At 40.9% G+C, this 13,484-nt stretch overlaps 1 protein-coding gene across 2 annotated transcripts in view; it reads left to right on the plus strand.

Annotated features, from left to right (window-relative positions):
• Positions 1 to 2,978: 2,978 nt before the first annotated feature.
• erg (ETS transcription factor ERG) overlaps positions 2,979 to 13,484 on the plus strand; it is a 276,398-nt gene continuing 265,892 nt past the window's right edge. Inside the window, exon 1 of one of the 2 annotated variants that reach the window (XM_068041173.1) lies at positions 2,979 to 3,062. The gene's annotated coding sequence lies outside the window, so the exon portion shown is untranslated. The remainder of the gene's footprint in view (positions 3,063 to 13,484) is intronic. The other variant, XM_068041175.1, reaches the window with a different exon arrangement.

The raw sequence follows: 13,484 nt of genomic DNA on the forward strand, positions 1-13,484 counted from the left end.
CCTCAGGATATCACAAATCACTCTACAGCCAATGAAGTACTTTTGAAGTAAAAACAAGAAATGCTGGAAATACTCAGCAGGTCTGGCAGCATCTGTGGAGAGAGAAACAGAGTTAACGTTTCTTCAGAACTATAGTACTTTTGAAGTGTAGTTATCATTGCTATTTAGAATAAACAGCAGCTGATTTCTGCACAGCAAGCTCCCACAAGTAATGAGATAATGACCAGATATTCTGTTTTTATTGATATTGGTTGAGGAATAAATATTGGCCAGGACACCAGACAGAATTCCCCTCCCCTTCTTCAAAATAATGCCATCAATGATGACCAGAATTGATTGCAGATAGAGCCACCGAGAAACATCGTATCAGAAAGACGTGACCTCCATCAGTACTGCACTGAAATCTGAGCCTGGCTTTTGTGCTCAAGGCCTGCAGTGAGGGCTTGAACCCCGAACCTTCTGACTCTGAGGTGAGAGTGGCAGCAGTGAGCCACACAATTCGCATGGACTCAATTAACTCACACAAACAGGGGAGGGGGAGAGAACCAGCACCCTCCCCTCTTTTTTTAGAATGGGTTAGGTCACTTTCTCTCCCACTTTAAATGTCTGACTTGCCCCTAATATAACTCTATCCCATTTTTTCACATGCAACTGCTCTTCTGTGCAAACTCATATAAACAATGTATAAATAGATTCATATAGACATAAATATAAGCATACATATATACACAAAGCTACCAAAACATACAGATATAAATATGTTGGTATTAAGTACATGCATAACTATATATATACCCCAAACAAGTATACCACATATACAAAAATGTACACACCATGTAAAACCAATGTGCGGTAATTTCTGAAGGTAAGAGTAGTTCAAGTCCCACTCCGGGACTTAATCAGATAATCTAGGTTGACGCTTCAGTGCAGTGCTGAGGGAGTGCTGCACTGTCGGAGGTGTTTTTGGGATGAGACCTTAAAGCAAGGCCCCATTGGCCCACTCAGGTGGACAAAAAGATCCCACGGCAATATTGCAAGAAGAGCAGGGAAGTTATCCCAGTGTCCTAGTCAATATTTATCCTTGGAATATCATCACTAAGAACAGGTAGATCTCGCCGTTATGTCACCGTGAGAGTCTGCTGTGTGAAAAATGACGCACGTGTTTCCAACATGGTGACAAAGACTACGTTTCAAAGGTGCTTTGGGGAGTCTGGAGGTCCTGAAAAGCACTATATAAATGCAAGTCTTTAAAAAAAAACTCTTTACTATGTTGATGGTGAAAATTATGACCGAAACTGTGGACGCTGAACATTTACGATGCTGCACGGGGTAGCGGACACAGATCATAAAAAACTCCATTGGACAAATTTTCCACCAGAAATTCCTGCCGTGCTGATATGCTATCACAGGGAACTCGAAAAAGAAATCTTTATAAGATTGCAGTTCCTTGTAATATCCTTCAGTCAGGAATGCAGAAGTTCTCGTATAAACTAGGATTAACTCTATGGTCACTTTTGAAAGAGCCTTCATATTTTCATAGTGCCATTCTGAGCTTCATATCTAATTTAGATATAAAACAACGAACATTCCCCAGTTAAATTTAAGCTTGGCTACAACATAGATTTCAGGCCTTAATCATTTTTTTCGACATCTGGTAGCTAATAATGTTACAAATGTGGACCATAATTAATTACTGGTGTAGTCTGATTGTATTTCAGGTTGTAGCACGGAGGTTACTGGTCTAAGTGAAGGAAGGGAGAGAGAGAAGGAAATTGGGAAAAGATACATATATCGTGAGATAAAGATTTAATAAAAGAAAACAGAGGGAAGCAACATGCAAGCAATCGTCTGGCTTGCACGCAGTTACTAGTCTGTCCATTCCTGCTACCTTCCTTAATTTCCACAGTGTTTGACCCATGATCCTTTTTAGTTGAAAAACAGGAAACCGAGTCCTAGAGGCTCTTTTTGCGTGGGGATGGTGGGGATGGTTCGGGGGTGAGGGGGGGGGGGGGGGGATGTTGGCTGTGGGGATGGGGTCGTTTTAGTAAAAGAAACGACACAAGCTCATTTTATATCAGCACTGTGTCTGACCCAGTCCTGGGGGTCGGTGGGGTTTTTTTTCACTTATTTTTTTTTTCAAAAAATATTTTTGGCAGACTTCAGGAATGTCTGGGAGCTCAGGGAATGGGGCATGCGCGTGGTCTAACGTTCTGAAAAAAAGAAAGTTATAGACTAAACCGCAGAAATGTAAACACGTCTGCAGAAAAAAAAGAGGGGAAAAAAGGCACTGAACACACAGGTACCACAATCAGACTCTGTTTGACGGAACCCCAAAGCGCCCAGTAAAACAGAACTGTTGAAGGCTTATTGTACCATTAACAAATATTGGCAACATCTGTTTATGGATTTCATTCAAAAAACCTCTGTTCAGAACTACATGTAACTTTTAATAAATTTTCTTTAGCTAAGACTTTCATCGGCCCATTTATATTTGTCGCTTTTTAACTGGAAACATTTTATACTCCATCTCTCCTTTCCTTATTCCCTTCCTTTTTCCATTTTGTCTCCTTTCCTCTAAATTTACTTCCGACTCTCATTCATTTGTGGTTTTCTGTTACGTTGGTTTGTTAACATAACATGCCCTTCCTTCTGTAAATCTTTTCCCACTCATCTCACCCTGGCTGTCCCATTTCATTCTTACTTGGCTTCCTTCTCTGACCCCCTTCCTTCCAAATTTTTTCCTCTCTCTTCCCTCTTTTTCTGCCTCACACTTTCTCTGTCTCTTCCCTCTTTTCCCGTCTGCCTCTCTCTCTCACACACACTTTTCCTGTCCATGACACGCTCTCTCTCTCCTCTTTTCCTGTCTAACTCTCTCTATCCTCCCTCCCTCCTGTTTTTGTCTGGCTGTGCTGTATAGTGGATGGGGAGTCTGGGCACTCTCACTGATCCGTGATTGGAGATTTCAGGGAAACAAGGAATTCCATTCACCGAGTCTCCCATTCACAGCACTCACAGCAGAAGCAGCACCTCCGCCACCAGACTGCTTGACTGTTCTAGACTCTGTAAGTACGCGCCGTTCACCACACACTCAGCACACAGCCGCCTAGGTTCCTAGCATTTTAAATCGCATTATATAGGAAATAAATATACATTAACTGCAAAATGGGGTTTTGCACGATCAGCAACTGTTAACTTTTTTACAACATACATATAAAAAAAGTTTTTTTTCGCAGTCACGTTATGGTTTATGGCGAATAGTTAAAAAATGATTCTATAGATGTTAGAAAGATGTTTATCTCGGTTGTCTATGTAAGTGAAAGTATGGCACTGTAGTGACGTGACATCCTGATTGGAGTCTGAAGAGTTTTTTTTAGAGAAACAAGAAGAAAGGTTTGTGTTTATTGTGGGGACGGAATAACGGACCAGTGTACCGCTCAATTCAGAGAATTACTTTCACATCAGACAGCAGCGTTTCAGAGTCAGGGACTGGATCTATTCCGCTTCTTCTTTCACCTTAAATGTTTTGTTTTCGGCCGAGCAAGTGTTGAAGCCGCAATGTTAAATATTTACTTTAGAGCCGAGCGAGGCTTCAAACTAAAGGGGACAAGATTTTGCGGGCATTTTCTCCCAGCTTTCCTGTTTAGAATGACTCTTTCTTTAACATGCGTTATCCCTTAACCCAAATTGGCTCTTTTCCTAGCTTTTTATTCCCTCCTTCAAAATCACTCACCTTTACAGTTATATTCTTCCCACCCATTCCCCCCTCCCTCTCCCTCTTGAATCACTATAACTACCCAACATTGTTTTTACACTGTCCTCCCTCCACTCTCTGACAAATGAAGAGTAAACCCTCCACCCCTTGTCTGAACTGTATCTGACACGTGTGTTTAAAAAGTAATTTCTTGGTTAGTTTGGGGATCACATTTCCTTGGGATTTCGAAAACTAAAAGCTGGGAGCGAATCCGTTTGCTCCAGTTATCGAGTCCAGATGCTTATCCCGCTTTGGGAAGATCAGGAACATCGTTTCTCGTAACTTACCTTGAAATTTGCGATTTTCATTTTGTAGCATTATATTTCGATTTAAAAAAATACTAATTTCATATTTAAATCTTTAATAAATATTGAGAGTTCCGGGGGGGGGGGGGGGGGAATGGTTGAATTGAGTTAAATGAAAGTGAGTTAAGGTTTGTTAAAGTAACATTTCTTATATAATTTACTCATTTTTTTTTGTCGTGGAATCATCTATTTTGTGAGTTTGAATCACACTTAACAACACCGTTACTCAAGTCGAGGTAGCACCATCAAATGAACAATGTCAAAATTCTTTTTATTAATTCCACATTTTCCCCCTTCATGAAGAAAAATACAAGTAAAAAAAAGTGGGCCGAGCCTGATATTGGGTTAACACCTTTCTTTTCAAACAAGGGTAAAAAGAACAAAGCGAGGAGGGAAAATGAGTGAAAGAGCTTGAAAAAAGAAAAAAAAAGGGAAAACTAAACATGTTGGTGTTGAGCCAGGATGTGTGTGATCACTAGCGAGAGCGGCCAGAGTCTGATAGTGAGTCGAGGAGAAGGCTGCACCCCATGTCCAGGACCGGCTGTTTCAGTTCTCCCTTACAGTTTAGCCCGGAGACGACAAATTAAACCATACCGTAAATCTTCTATTATAGGTAGTAAAAACTAATTTTAGATTTCCTGTCCATTGCAGCCGCTTGCCTGATTGCTACCAGTTGCAAGAATGCCCCAACGGCTTAAAAGGGCAATGCTTCATAGACTTTTAACAGCTCAGTTTTTTTTTGGAGGCCCTAACACAGCAATTGTAAAATGTACCCACCTGTTTTGCAAATTCAACATGCATCCATTTATTAATCCACGTTTTTAATTATTAGTTATGGGTGATGGTGGGTCTTAACCGTCTTGTGACGTGGTTTATTTATTACATTTATACTATACGTGTGGTGACTCTCGCATGAGTCTGTCCTTTCTGCATTGAAAAAGAATGGAGTAACATAACACTGAGCAGCCTTTCACAATTGTTCGTTAGCAGTAATACAGAGATGTGAATTGAAGTCATACTAAAAGTGTCAGCTTTTTTGTTGGATGGAGTTGGATGGCTATCTAGTTAAGAATGGATTTGAAGGTATTTGGTAGAAGGTTGTTGCTATTGTTCTTTGGGACAGCTTTGAAAGCTTCGAGCTAAATAAGGTAGCCTGTTAAATTAGATTTCCATCCTGGAGTTCTAATTCATTTACCTCAGGTGTGATGGAATCTTTGGTACTTTTATCTGGGATCATTTCCTCGGGAGATTTAACAAATTAGAATGTCCGACAGTAGAAGAGGTACCTGTTCCACGAAGTGGTCTTTTTTCTTTTTACACACTTTGTAACAACAACTTGTATTTATTTGGCACTTTTAATGCAGTGAAACATCCCAAGGTGCAGGAGCATAATCAAACAAAAATAAAATGACACTGAGCCAAAAAAGGAGACAATAGGATAGCTGATCCAAAGCTTGGTCAAACAGATAGGTTTTAAGCAGTCTTAAAGGAGGTTAGAGCAGTGGAGAGTTTTAAGGAGGGATTCCAGAGTTTAGGATTTAGATGACTGAATGCACTGCCACCAATGGCAGGAGAAGTAAGTCAGGAATGCACAAGAAGCCAGAATTGGAAGAATGCAGAGATCTTGGAGGGTTGTGGGGCTGGATGAGGTTACAGAGATAGGAAGGGGTGAGGCCATGAGGGGTTTAGACACAAGATTGACAATTTTACATTTGAGATATTGGTGGACCATGCGTCAATGTAGGTCAATGAATGTTTGGGTGATGGCAGTAATAGTGTTACATAAACAATATCACACTGTCAGGCCACTGTGCTCGGGTGCTATGGAAACTGGGATGCAGTATAATAATTCATTGAATGATGTTGAAATACCATAAGCTGTACCTTTGCTGGGCTCTGGGTTTCCCCGCATTGTGTTCCATTGCTTCTCAATTCTCCTTGTTCTGAGGCTCAGTGTCCCAATGCTCCAGTACATCCAGATGTGATCCATTGAAGGTACGTACTCAAAGGGCAAAGCAGCGCAAATATTTGAAAACCAGTGACTTACAGGAGCCCTGATGACTAGGTCATATGACATCATCAGATTTGGCTCCATGATGGAAATATCGCATGTGGTATCATTTGGAAGAACACATCCATGCAATATATTTGAATTATTTCCTTTTTAATTATGTGTTTCTTTCTCCCTTCAATTTCCTTTCTTCCTCTGTTAAATGTGCCCACTCTTGTTGGGATATGATCTTTTCTCTGTATCTGCTCAGATGGTTAATCTCCATGTGTGAACCTGGACAGGGTAGACTGGCAGGTCACCCACCGCCCAATGCCCAGATTCTCTCACTTTCCACCAGGAGTCACTGAACAATAACTAGGAGTGGGAACTTTGGATAGCTTTTCCCCCACCCGAGCACAGTGACCTGACAGTGTGACATTGTTTATATAACATCTTGGCTGTGCCTGATTCTCTGCAAGAGAGGTCCTTTTCAGTAGTTGTGATATACTTATGACATTTTGTATGAACTGAAATAGTAATCACAGTTTCTTGCTTTGTAGGTTGGACAATATTGTACTTGACTAATATTTACTTTGCTTTGGTCTTTATATTGAATCATCAAGATTTAATATAAAGACCCAAACAACTTCAATATTTGGAAACAAGCAGCATTTGGGATGTTTCTGCTGCCATGAATTTAATACTTTATCCCTGTAGGAAGGTTTTTCAAGATGTCAGCCAGTATTTCTGGTGGAAGACAAGCAATTGATGTTCTACTCTCTTCCACCCAAATAATGTTGTTTTGATAAAATAAATATTATTTTCTTGTCTTGCCCTCATTTGTTATGCTGTGCCATATGGCACCCATGCTCAATTGAGTGGGAAGATAGGTAATTTACTCCAAGGCCTCTGCCATGGTGCTGAGAGGTATAAAAAGTGGCCCAATGCTTGGAATAGTTAAAATCATAAACTCACTGTGTGAGAAGGGCTGGCTGGAAATTTATATCCCACTACTTTTAACATGGTGAGTTGCAGCAAGCAAATGCAACACCCAACATAATAGGGATTAACAAAACAGTTGTTATACTTGTAAGAATCCCCATTAAAAGAAATAAAACAATTTTTAAAAAACAATCCTTACACTCAGGATTGAGCTAGGTTGTGAAGCCCCATGCAGTTGAATAGCCTGCAATTTCATCATTCCAACTCACACATTAAACAGTCAAATTTGACTGAGGGCTGTCAGCATCCCAGAACTGCAATTTGGCATGAATGTAACAGAAGAAGAAGAGTAAAATTGGAGATTTTTTTAATAGTCATTAAAGACATTGAACCAACAGAAGACACAATGATAAAGTATGTTTATTGTAAATGTCATAAAAAATAAAGGTTACTACAAATAGCAGGGAAATAGAATATAAAACAGTGCCATAAAATAATACAGAACATTGTATGTATATTGTGTAAAATAGAGAATTAAAACATATTAAAACAAACTACTCCTAATTTTTGAGAGAAGTCAGTACTTAAGTGTCACTGATAGTGTAATTACTAACATATTCATGTATTGCAGCCACTGGCAAATGGGATATTAACCACTTGACTCATGACAGTACAGTTCCATTCCTCTCTTCAACTAATACAGTCCACTTCTGACCTAAAAATGGAAATATCCAACAATTTGAATTAAGCAATGGAAATAACATAGCAAAGTAGAAATTTCATGCAAAAAGTTTTGAATGATCAGAGTATTTGAAATAAATAACTGAACTAAGATGAGTGGACTCGCCTTTCAACTTCCAAAATAACCCCCATGTATGTTTCCTTCTTATGATAGTCTATCTAAGCAGCCCAACCTAGGTGTACCTTTGCAACTTAGGAATTGTACCTTAGGTTTAAAACTTGCTTTTACATTAGATTCATCTAAATAAATGAGGTTTTATGTTAAGCTAAGATAATAAACCTGGCCAGTAAAATGTGAACACCATTCTGTAAAAGAACTGTAATTCTCCAGTACACAGGCTATTTCAGATACTCATATAACTCAAACCCTTCCTAGCCTTTTCATGCATATTGGAATAGTGGATTAGTTAGTAGCCCGCACTTATGTTATACTTCTATAGCTCTCTCATTGCCACTCTCATGTTACCAGGTCTTAAACTGTTGAAGTAGTCATATGACTGTGATGATGACACAATGCCATAGTCATAGGCCAGAATTTTATGGCCCCCACATGAGCAGGCTTGTGGCCAGGGAGGGGGGTGGGGGGGGGGGGTCGTAAAATTGAGTGGGAGGCTGGGGGTGCCGTTCCCAATGTCCTCCCACCCTCACTGCAATTTTATGCGGGGTGGAGGCGGCGAGAAATGGCCTGCCCACCCCGGGCCAATCAAGCCTTAAGTGGTCAATTAACTGCCACTTAAGGGTCTCCTCCTGCCGCCACTGGTGGGTGGCTGAGGCCCCCAGAACGCTGCCAGGTAAAACCTGCAGCTGTCTTGCGGGCTGGGGGTGGAGGGCCTGTGCCCCACGGAGGGCCTCCCCCATGGCCCAACCACCCTCACTGCATAACACTCCTCCCCCACCCCGCCCAATGACCCACACTTGCTGCGCTGGTGCCCGGCCGATCGTCCCCGGTGAGGCCCCAAAAACTTACCTTGGCATCCCTCTTGCTCCACTCCCTGGCTGCAGTCCCAGCAGTGGCCACTGCTTCCTGTGGCGCTGCTGGGACTGAGAGCTGCCAGCTCACTGATTGGCCTGCAGCTCTTGGAGTGGGACTTACTGCCTCAGAGAGGCGTAAAATGCTGGCGTGGCTCCCCAGGCCCGGCAGAGTTGGGCTTGCCTCCAGCTTTCTGGCCGGTGGGCGGGGCTTCTTGCCCAACGTAAAATTCCGGCCATAGGGTAATTTATGGCACAGAAGGAGGTCATTTGGCCCATCGACTCAATGCCGGCACTCCACAGAGCTATTCAGTCAGTCCCACTCCCCAGTTCAATCTCTACAGCCCTGCAGTTCTATTTCTGTCAGGTGGCCATCCAACTGATAACACAAAGTTTTTGTTTGCACTAAAAATGGAAGTATCCAACAATTTGAATTAAGCAACGGAAATAGCATAGCAAAATAGAAATTATGTGCAAAAAGTTTTGAATGATCAGATTATTTGAAATAAATAACTGAACTAAGATGAGTGGACTCACCTTTCAACTTCCAAAATATCTCCTGTGTATTTCCTTCGTATGCTAATCCATCAAGCAGCCCAACTTTGTGTGTAGGTGTTATCATGTATTGTAGCCATTGTCACATCACAGATATGTTTTGGGTCTCAGCCGTGGTTCTGTTGGTAAAATTCTCACCTCTGAGCCGGAAGATCCTGGGTTCACCCCAGTTCCAGAAACTTGAGCACAATATCTAGGCTGACACTCCAGTGTAGTACTGTCAGAAATGCTGTCTTTTGGATGAGATGTTAAACCAAAGTCCCATCTAGCTACTCAGATGATATAAAAAAATCCCATGGCCACTATTCAAAGAAGAGCAACGGAGTTCCCCTAGTGTCCTGGACAATGTTTATTGCTCAGCCTACATTACTAAAACAGATTATCTGGTCATAACCAAAGTACTGTAGTGACAGCATGCTGTGCACAAATTGGCTGCTGCATTTCCTACGTTAGAACGGTGACTATACTGCAGACATATTTCATTGATTGGAAGGTAATGATTTAACTTGGTATTTGACACATACCAGAACTACTTAAGACTCAGTGACTTGCCAACCAAATAATGTACATGACATACATCAGTGCCTGACATCAATTACCAGTCTGCCCCATTAAAGTGTAACTTAAATAAATGCATTAAAGTATTATGTATAGAATAGTTTGCTTAAATTCCTGGCCACTGACAATATCATAAGTGTATTTCAACTCTATGTGAACAGCTTATGACTTCATCAGAACTTTTTAATTCACTGATTAATTAATCTCAAAACAAAACTTCATCTTTATAATATGTCCTATTTAACATTTCTTTGTTTAAATGTATTTTTTTCACAGTTGGGCAGTAGAATTCATGTATATTATAAATTTTAAATTGCTGAGAGGTAATGTGGTGATGAAAATAGTTGTTCCAAAAGACACAAATGAAAGGATAAAAAAGACAGTCTGAAGCTGTACACTATCACATTACTGGTATTTTTGATAGACTATTGGATGCAATATACATTATAACTCAATAGAACAGTTATAGAATATATAGAATAGAATAGAATAGAATAGAAAGTCCTCATCAGGGAACTCCTCTTTGCTGACGATGCTGCTTTAACATCTCACACTGAAGAGTGCCTGCAGAATCTCATCGACAGGTTTGCGGCTGCCTGCAATGAATTTGGCCTAACCATCAGCCTCAAGAAAACGAACATCATGGAGCAGGACGTCAGAAATGCTCCATCCATCAATATTGGCGACCACGCTCTGGAAGTGGTTCAAGAGTTCACCTACCTAGGCTCAACTATCACCAGTAACCTGTATCTAGATGCAGAAATCAACAAGCGCATGGGAAAGGCTTCCACTGCTATGTCCAGACTGGCCAAGAGAGTGTGGGAAAATGGCGCACTGACACGGAACACAAAAGTCCGAGTGTATCAGGCCTGTGTCCTCAGTACCTTGCTCTATGGCAGCGAGGCCTGGACAACGTATGTCAGCCAAGAGCGACGTCTCAATTCATTCCATCTTCGCTGCCTCTGGAGAATCCTTGGCATCAGGTGGCAGGACCGCATCTCCAACACAGAAGTCCTCGAGGCAGCCAACATCCCCAGCTTATACACACTACTGAGTCAGCGGCGCTTGAGATGGCTTGGCCATGTGAGCCGCATGGAAGATGGCAGGATCCCCAAAGACACATTGTACAGTGAGCTCGCCACTGGTATTAGACGCAACGGCCGTCCATGTCTCCGCTTTAAAGTCGTCTGCAAATGCGACATGAAATCCTGTGACATTGATCACAAGTCGTGGGAGTCAGTTGCCAGCGTTCGCCAGAGCTGGCGGGCAGCCATAAAGACAGGGCTAAAGTGTGGCGAGTCGAATAGACTTAGTTGTTGGCAGGAAAAAAGACAGAGGTGCAAGGGGAGAGCCAACTGTGTAACAGCCCCGACAAACAAATTTTTCTGCAGCACCTGTGGAAGAGCCTGTCACTCTAGAATTGGCCTTTATAGCCACTCCAGGCGCTGCTCCACAAACCACTGACCACCTCCAGGCGCTTATCCATTGTCTCTCGAGATAAGGAGGCCAAAGAAGATATACATTATAACTCAATAGAACAGAATTATTTCACTTTGAGTTGCACAATTTGTTTTACAGTAAGCTCGCTCTTCTCCAGTTCAGCATCTTAACCCTGTAAAACCTTCCCCTTCCTCTTATATGATGGACAGTTATATTTGGCAGGTTAAGATTAAAAAATAACAATTGCAGATATTATCAGGAGCCCAAACACAAACAGAAATCCCTCCCATCACACAGAGAGGAGTAAATAGAAGCCAATACATATCTATGCATCTTATGTAGAATCTCTGAGTTGGTAATATTACTAATTGATTGAAATCAATGGGTGATGGTGTCATAATCGTAACACCTGCTAATCGTAGTTTCGCCATAGGATGGCACTGTTTTTTTTTTGAAAGAATGGCTCTGAATTTGTTGGGAAAATAACAGTGAGTTCATGGCATTCATTGTTATTGGTACATGAACAAAAACCCAGCAATTTGTGGCGGGGAAGAGATACGTTGTGAGTTCCGAATCACCACAAATTGTTGGACGATTTGTTAGTCTCGAAAACTGAAGCTTCTTGTCAACCACCCCATGAGTTTCAAGAAATTGCTGGATCTGCCCATACATATAAATTACACTCGACATTGAAAGTTAGAACTGCTATTTCACAGAATAAAGACCCTGTTAATGGGGTGATTTATGGTTTTGATATGCAACTCAACATCGAAAGGCCCAGAAAAGAAATCATTGATGTCTCATCTACTGCAGGTGACCTCCTCCTTATTTCTCTTTTGTATCTGATTTGACTCTAGTTTACTCTTATTTTCTTCTCTGTTGTTCCTCTGCTTCTTTTTCTGTCCTTAAATTTAATTGGTTAAAGAGAGTGGCTGTTTGTCTTGTTGTTCACAAGGTCCCAGATGCTCATTATCAATTCATACTTCCAGCATTTTGCAGCACAATATTTTTTGAAACTAATCCTGAGTAAGGCCATGGGAGATTTGTTAGTGTATATATCAAAGTCTTGTGTCTATCTTACCAGGCATCATACTTCAGAGTGTCCCACTTTGTTACAGAAGCAAAACAATTTTAATAAAAAGACAGTCACTGACCAGGAGCTTGAAATTCACAAGTAGGTATGCTAGTCCTGTAATGAAATTCATAAGTAGGTATACTAGTCCTGTAATGAAATTCACAATATTTTTTGAAACTAATCCTGAGTAAGGCCATGGGAGATTTGTTAGTGTATATATCAAAGTCTTGTGTCTATCTTACCAGGCATCATACTTCAGAGTGTCCCACTTTGTTACAGAAGCAAAACAATTTTAATAAAAAGACAGTCACTGACCAGGAGCTTGAAATTCACAAGTAGGTATGCTAGTCCTGTAATGAAATTCACAAGTAGGTATATTAGTCCTGTAATGAAATTCACAAGTAGGTATGCTAGTCCTGTAGTGAAATTCACAAGTAGGTATGCTAGTCCTGTAATGAAATTCACAAGTAGGTATGCTAGTCCTGTAATGAAATTCACAAGTAGGAATGCTAGTCCTGTAATGAAATTCACAAGTAGGTATACTAGCCCTGTAATGAAATTCACAAGTAGGTATGCTAGTCCTGTAATAAAATTCATAAGTAGGTATACTAGTCCTGTAATGAAATTCACAAGTAGGTATACTAGTCCTGTAATGAAATTCACAAGTCGATATTCTAGTTCTGCACTGGACTTAGCAGTTTACGGCCAACAACAATTGCTTGAATTTTCCCATTTAGAGCAGTGGCTTTAACAGAGCAGATCAAGTTAGCAGTTAAACATTACAACTGTACTGCAGTCCTATGTCTACCAGAGAGCAAGCAAGGACAAATCTGAGTCAAGAATTGAAAATCGCTGCGGGTGCATTCTAAGGAGCAACACACTTTGAAGATGCAGATGATGGACAGAGTAATATTTATAATACCATCTGAATTCCTAAAATGTATTAACATATGTATACATTTGCTCCCTTTTCCATTTACTCTCCTAAAGGCAACCCCGATTCATGCTGGGGTATATAGTTCAATAGAGAATTTCAGCCCTTTGGGTAGCTCACACAAATGGTCATATTTCTTGTGTGAGCGTTGACAGGTTATCCTAGCATTCGTGCATAAACCTGATCCACATATCCAGAAATGTGAAAGTGCCAATGAATAGTGA

The sequence above is a fragment of the Heterodontus francisci genome, chromosome 10, assembly GCF_036365525.1.
Source record: "Heterodontus francisci isolate sHetFra1 chromosome 10, sHetFra1.hap1, whole genome shotgun sequence".
NCBI classification, from domain to species: domain Eukaryota; kingdom Metazoa; phylum Chordata; class Chondrichthyes; order Heterodontiformes; family Heterodontidae; genus Heterodontus; species Heterodontus francisci.